This window comes from Schistocerca americana, unplaced genomic scaffold (assembly GCF_021461395.2).
Source record: "Schistocerca americana isolate TAMUIC-IGC-003095 unplaced genomic scaffold, iqSchAmer2.1 HiC_scaffold_940, whole genome shotgun sequence".
Taxonomy (NCBI): domain Eukaryota; kingdom Metazoa; phylum Arthropoda; class Insecta; order Orthoptera; family Acrididae; genus Schistocerca; species Schistocerca americana.
The window spans coordinates 42,501-49,781 of record NW_025726720.1 but is presented as its reverse complement, the minus strand read 5'-3'; the positions used below and the strand labels follow the sequence as shown (position 1 = coordinate 49,781).

The 7,281-nt window shown below is 55.0% G+C and overlaps 3 non-coding genes across 3 annotated transcripts in view; all 3 read left to right on the top strand.

The window, feature by feature from the left end:
- Positions 1-3,563: 3,563 nt before the first annotated feature.
- LOC124592597 lies at positions 3,564-5,475 on the top strand. The gene has a single exon (XR_006977555.1). It is a non-coding gene; the product is annotated as a small subunit ribosomal RNA (ribosomal RNA).
- A 351-nt stretch (positions 5,476-5,826) lies between these two features.
- LOC124592603 lies at positions 5,827-5,981 on the top strand. The gene has a single exon (XR_006977561.1). It is a non-coding gene; the product is annotated as a 5.8S ribosomal RNA (ribosomal RNA).
- Positions 5,982-6,170: 189 nt separating this feature from the next.
- Positions 6,171-7,281, top strand: part of LOC124592599 — a 4,225-nt gene continuing 3,114 nt past the window's right edge. Inside the window, exon 1 of the ribosomal RNA XR_006977557.1 lies at positions 6,171-7,281. This exon is cut by the window's right edge and continues 3,114 nt beyond it. This is a non-coding gene — a ribosomal RNA (large subunit ribosomal RNA).

Below are 7,281 nucleotides of genomic sequence, written 5' to 3'. Positions count from 1 at the left end.
CCTATGTCGTACCTTAACCTAACCTATGTCGTACCTTAACCTAACCTATGTCGTACCTTAACCTAACCTATGTCGTACCTTAACCTAACCTATGTCGTACCTTAACCTAACCTATGTCGTACCTTAACCTAACCTATGTCGTACCTTAACCTAACCTATGTCGTACCTTAACCTAACCTATGTCGTACCTTAACCTAACCTATGTCGTACCTTAACCTAACCTATGTCGTACCTTAACCTAACCTATGTCGTACCTTAACCTAACCTATGTCGTACCTTAACCTAACCTATGTCGTACCTTAACCTAACCTATGTCGTACCTTAACCTAACCTATGTCGTACCTTAACCTAACCTATGTCGTACCTTAACCTAACCTATGTCGTACCTTAACCTAACCTATGTCGTACCTTAACCTAACCTATGTCGTACCTTAACCTAACCTATGTCGTACCTTAACCTAACCTATGTCGTACCTTAACCTAACCTATGTCGTACCTTAACCTAACCTATGTCGTACCTTAACCTAACCTATGTCGTACCTTAACCTAACCTATGTCGTACCTTAACCTAACCTATGTCGTACCTTAACCTAACCTATGTCGTACCTTAACCTAACCTATGTCGTACCTTAACCTAACCTGTATTGCGCCTTAACCTAACCTGTATTGCGCCTTAACGTAACCTGTATTGCGCCTTAACGTAACCTGTATTGCGCCTTAACGTAACCTGTATTGCGCCTTAACGTAACCTGTATTGCGCCTTAACGTAACCTGTATTGCGCCTTAAACGTAACCTGTATTGCGCCTTAACGTAACCTGTATTGCGCCTTAACGTAACCTGTATTGCGCCTTAACGTAACCTGTATTGCGCCTTAACGTAACCTGTATTGCGCCTTAACGTAACCTGTATTGCGCCTTAACGTAACCTGTATTGCGCCTTAACGTAACCTGTATTGCGCCTTAACGTAACCTGTATTGCGCCTTAACGTAACCTGTATTGCGCCTTAACGTAACCTGTATTGCGCCTTAACGTAACCTGTATTGCGCCTTAACGTAACCTGTATTGCGCCTTAACGTAACCTGTATTGCGCCTTAACGTAACCTGTATTGCGCCTTAACGTAACCTGTATTGCGCCTTAACGTAACCTGTATTGCGCCTTAACGTAACCTGTATTGCGCCTTAACGTAACCTGTATTGCGCCTTAACGTAACCTGCATTGCGCCTTAACGTAACCTGCATTGCGCCTTAACGTAACCTGTATTGCGCCTTAACGTAACCTGCATTGCGCCTTAACGTAACCTGCATTGCGCCTTAACGTAACCTGTATTGCGCCTTAACGTAACCTGTATTGCGCCTTAACGTAACCTGTATTGCGCCTTAACGTAACCTGTATTGCGCCTTAACGTAACCTGTATTGCGCCTTAACGTAACCTGTATTGCGCCTTAACGTAACCTGTATTGCGCCTTAACGTAACCTGTATTGCGCCTTAACGTAACCGATATTGCGCCTTAACGTAACCTATATTGCGCCGTAACGTAACCTATATTGCGCCGTAACGTAACCCACATTGCCCCTTAACGTAACCTATATTGCGCCGTAACGTAACCTATATTGCGCCGTAACGTAACCCACATTGCCCCTTAACGTAACCCACATTGCCCCTTAACGTAACCCACATTGCCCCTTAACGTAACCCAACACACGTTGGGCCTTAACCCAACACACGTTGGGCCTTAACCCAACACACGTTGGGCCGTAACCCAACACACGTTGGGCCTTAACCCAACACACGTTGGGCCTTAACCCAACACACGTTGGGCCTTAACCCAACACACGTTGGGCCTTAACCTGCTCTGTAATTGTCATACGACGCGTTAAATTAGTGTAGTGTTGCCTAACTGCAACCCCCGCAATATAGTTTGCTACTCGCACTGCCCGGTCCCCAGTGTATCGCTTCATGTTAACACCTTGCAGCTATACACTGTAATGTGGATGGCAGCAGGACGTACATGCTCAATGCCCTTTGCAGTTGTTCATTGGCATTTGCAGTTGTTCATTGGCATTCGCATGGCGAAGCACTTAGCCTACGCTGTGGTACGGCCTGTGTCAACTGTCCGCTGATGTTGTACGTCCAAATCACACACTGTACTGCACATTGGTCCTCATGTACTGAATGATACATCGTGGTACATGTGACCGTACAACGACTGCGCCAACAACGGCGAACCATGCGGTCCAAATGTTGTGCACTCAGCTACGTGTCGTCTCCCTATAAGAGCTGGATTGCAGTGTGGTATGCCCTGGATGGCGATCAGCATGAGCCGTCTGTTGATGTAGTGGCGCGTGTTGTCAGACGTAGTCGTCTCTTCTCACACACCGTGATAGCACGGTGCACTGCGTTCCACATCTGCGACATGCGACAGAGGCCGGTTGACAGTCGTTCGCGCAATGGACATCGCATACGTACGGGGGCCACCTTCCACGTGTTCGCTAAGCGTGGACATGTTGTTGCGTGTATGTGGGCAGACAGTGTGTCGTGACACCTGACACAGGCATGCAACAATCGTTGAATTTGCAAATGGCGATGGACGCCTACGTTTGCTGGTGACGTTACGCAAATGAACAACTGGTAAACCGTTGTGGTGCGGTTGTTCTCGCTAGGGGTGAATCAGTGATGGCGACGATCGGTTGAGCTACCAACCGGTTGTTGCAGCGATACCCACCATGCCCACGAACGTGAATGGCATGTGGGTGTGAAGCGATACGCGGCGGTGGCTGGGTGGGACCGTCCCCGGCCGGTGAGGGGGGGCCTCCCGGCGTGTTGGCCGTGCGGTGCGTGGGCGCACGCGCTACAGCCGGCTGGTGGGGGCGGCCAGTGGCAGGCGCGCCGGCCGACGGAGGCGGCAGGCGGCGCAGCTGCGCGCCGGCGCACCCTGCACGCGGCGCCGTGCGGCCAAAGTAGGTCCTCGCGGGCCCGGTGCGAAGCGCGGTGGACCATCTGCAGTGTGCTGGTCCGATTGAGGACTGTGTGCGCTGAGGATGCGCCGCCGCCCGGCGCTCGGCGCCGCGACGCCGTCTGCTGCTCGGTCGCCTCTGCGGTTCTCGCAGGTGGTTTGTATCGCAGCTGTGCGGACGTGTTGGCGCGTGCGCTGTGCTGGGAGAGTTCGCTTCGGCACCCAAGTGGGGCTTTTGTCCTTCTGTGGCGCTGGCGTTGGAGCTGCCGGTCACCGTAGGTGGCGCGTGTTGTCTCCCGCCGGCAATGCCACGACAGCACGCTCCCGGGCCTCTGTCGGCAAGCGGCAAGCTCAGTTGGGAGCACGGGTGGTCGCACCTAAAGCGTCTACTCGCCAAACTCCGGGCGATTGCGCCTCTCTCGAACCCGACCAAGTACTTAGGACGGCGCTGCGCGCCGCCGGGACCTGAGAGGGTTTCGAGGTGTATGGTGCAGGGGAGCTCAGCCTCCTCCTGTTTGCAGAATAATTGAGCGGACGCTTGCGTGTTCGCGCGGGCCCCCGGGACACACTCCCGGGCGGCCGGCTGCTCAGCTCTAGTTGACGCAGCTCCCTGGTTGATCCTGCCAGTAGTCATATGCTTGTCTCAAAGATTAAGCCATGCATGTCTCAGTACAAGCCGCATTAAGGTGAAACCGCGAATGGCTCATTAAATCAGTTATGGTTCCTTAGATCGTACCCACGTTACTTGGATAACTGTGGTAATTCTAGAGCTAATACATGCAAACAGAGTCCCGACCAGAGATGGAAGGGACGCTTTTATTAGATCAAAACCAATCGGTCGGCTCGTCCGGTCCGTTTGCCTTGGTGACTCTGAATAACTTTGGGCTGATCGCACGGTCCTCGTACCGGCGACGCATCTTTCAAATGTCTGCCTTATCAACTGTCGATGGTAGGTTCTGCGCCTACCATGGTTGTAACGGGTAACGGGGAATCAGGGTTCGATTCCGGAGAGGGAGCCTGAGAAACGGCTACCACATCCAAGGAAGGCAGCAGGCGCGCAAATTACCCACTCCCGGCACGGGGAGGTAGTGACGAAAAATAACGATACGGGACTCATCCGAGGCCCCGTAATCGGAATGAGTACACTTTAAATCCTTTAACGAGTATCTATTGGAGGGCAAGTCTGGTGCCAGCAGCCGCGGTAATTCCAGCTCCAATAGCGTATATTAAAGTTGTTGCGGTAAAAAGCTCGTAGTTGGATTTGTGTCCCACGCTGTTGGTTCACCGCCCGTCGGTGTTTAACTGGCATGTATCGTGGGACGTCCTGCCGGTGGGGCGAGCTGAAGGCGTGCGACGCGCCTCGTGCGTGCTCGTGCGTCCCGAGGCGGACCCCGTTGCAATCCTACCAGGGTGCTCTTGAGTGAGTGTCCTCGGTGGGCCGGCACGTTTACTTTGAACAAATTAGAGTGCTTAAAGCAGGCAAGCCCGCCTGAATACTGTGTGCATGGAATAATGGAATAGGACCTCGGTTCTATTTTGTTGGTTTTCGGAACCCGAGGTAATGATTAATAGGGACAGGCGGGGGCATTCGTATTGCGACGTTAGAGGTGAAATTCTTGGATCGTCGCAAGACGAACAGAAGCGAAAGCATTTGCCAAGTATGTTTTCATTAATCAAGAACGAAAGTTAGAGGTTCGAAGGCGATCAGATACCGCCCTAGTTCTAACCATAAACGATGCCAGCCAGCGATCCGCCGCAGTTCCTCCGATGACTCGGCGGGCAGCCTCCGGGAAACCAAAGCTTTTGGGTTCCGGGGGAAGTATGGTTGCAAAGCTGAAACTTAAAGGAATTGACGGAAGGGCACCACCAGGAGTGGAGCCTGCGGCTTAATTTGACTCAACACGGGAAACCTCACCAGGCCCGGACACCGGAAGGATTGACAGATTGATAGCTCTTTCTTGATTCGGTGGGTGGTGGTGCATGGCCGTTCTTAGTTGGTGGAGCGATTTGTCTGGTTAATTCCGATAACGAACGAGACTCTAGCCTGCTAACTAGTCGCGTGACATCCTTCGTGCTGTCAGCGATTACTTTTCTTCTTAGAGGGACAGGCGGCTTCTAGCCGCACGAGATTGAGCAATAACAGGTCTGTGATGCCCTTAGATGTTCTGGGCCGCACGCGCGCTACACTGAAGGAATCAGCGTGTCTTCCTAGGCCGAAAGGTCGGGGGTAACCCGCTGAACCTCCTTCGTGCTAGGGATTGGGGCTTGCAATTGTTCCCCATGAACGAGGAATTCCCAGTAAGCGCGAGTCATAAGCTCGCGTTGATTACGTCCCTGCCCTTTGTACACACCGCCCGTCGCTACTACCGATTGAATGATTTAGTGAGGTCTTCGGACTGGTACGCGGCATTGACTCTGTCGTTGCCGATGCTACCGGAAAGATGACCAAACTTGATCATTTAGAGGAAGTAAAAGTCGTAACAAGGTTTCCCGTAGGTGAACCTGCGGAAGGATCATTACCGACTAGACTGCATGTCTTTCGGTGTGCGTGTCGTGTCGCGCAACACGCTACCTGTACGGCTCGCAGTAGCCGTGCGCCGCGTGCGGAACCACGCGTGCTTCTCAAAACTAACGCCAATGTTGTGTGGTACGAGCGCTGAAGCGCTGGAGCGGCTGGCCTGCGGCACCTGGCGCCTGGCGCCGGTTTTGAATGACTTTCGCCCGACTGCCTGTCCGCTCCGGTGTGGAGCCGTACGACGCCCATCGGCCGTGAGGCCGTTGGACACAGAACGCTTGAACAGGGGCCGCCACACGCCTACGTCCCGCCTATGCAACTGTCTTGAAAGAGACAGTGGAAACTAAGAAAAGATCACCCAGGACGGTGGATCACTCGGCTCGTGGGTCGATGAAGAACGCAGCAAATTGCGCGTCGACATGTGAACTGCAGGACACATGAACATCGACGTTTCGAACGCACATTGCGGTCCATGGATTCCGTTCCCGGGCCACGTCTGGCTGAGGGTCGGCTACGTATACTGAAGCGCGCGGCGTTTGCCCCCGCTTCGCAGACCTGGGAGCGTCGCGGCCGCCTGTGGGGCCGGCCGCGCCTCCTGAAATGTGCGATGCGCGCCCGTCGCCTGGCGGTTCGCATACCGGTACTTACTCGGTAGCGTGCACAGCCGGCTGGCGGTGTGGCGTGCGACACCTCGTACAACGACCTCAGAGCAGGCGAGACTACCCGCTGAATTTAAGCATATTACTAAGCGGAGGAAAAGAAACTAACAAGGATTCCCCCAGTAGCGGCGAGCGAACAGGGAAGAGTCCAGCACCGAACCCCGCAGGCTGCCGCCTGTCGTGGCATGTGGTGTTTGGGAGGGTCCACTACCCCGACGCCTCGCGCCGAGCCCAAGTCCAACTTGAATGAGGCCACGGCCCGTAGAGGGTGCCAGGCCCGTAGCGGCCGGTGCGAGCGTCGGCGGGACCTCTCCTTCGAGTCGGGTTGCTTGAGAGTGCAGCTCCAAGTGGGTGGTAAACTCCATCTGAGACTAAATATGACCACGAGACCGATAGCGAACAAGTACCGTGAGGGAAAGTTGAAAAGAACTTTGAAGAGAGAGTTCAAAAGTACGTGAAACCGTTCTGGGGTAAACGTGAGAAGTCCGAAAGGTCGAACGGGTGAGATTCACGCCCATCCGGCCACTGGCCTCCGCCCTCGGCAGATGGGGCCGGCCGCCCGCGCGGAGCAATCCGCGGCGGGGCCGTGTCCGGTTGCCTTTCCACTCGCCGCGGGGTGGGGCCGTTCCGGTGTGCGGTGGGCCGCACTTCTCCCCTAGTAGGACGTCGCGACCCGCTGGGTGCCGGCCTACGGCCCGGGTGCGCAGCCTGTCCTTCCGCGGGCCTCGGTTCGCGTCTGTTGGGCAGAGCCCCGGTGTCCTGGCTGGCTGCCCGGCGGTATATCTGGAGGAGTCGATTCGCCCCTTTGGGCGCTCGGGCTCCCGGCAAGCGCGCGCGGTTCTTCCCGGATGACGGACCTACCTGGCCCGGCCCCGGACCCGCGCCGCTGTTGGCTCGGGATGCTCTCGGGCGGAATAATCGCTCCCGTCAGCGGCGCTTCAGCTTTGGACAATTTCACGACCCGTCTTGAAACACGGACCAAGGAGTCTAACATGTGCGCGAGTCATTGGGCTGTACGAAACCTAAAGGCGTAATGAAAGTGAAGGTCTCGCCTTGCGCGGGCCGAGGGAGGATGGGGCTTCCCCGCCCTTCACGGGGCGGCGGCCTCCGCACTCCCGGGGCGTCTCGTCCTCATTGCGAGGTGAGGCGCA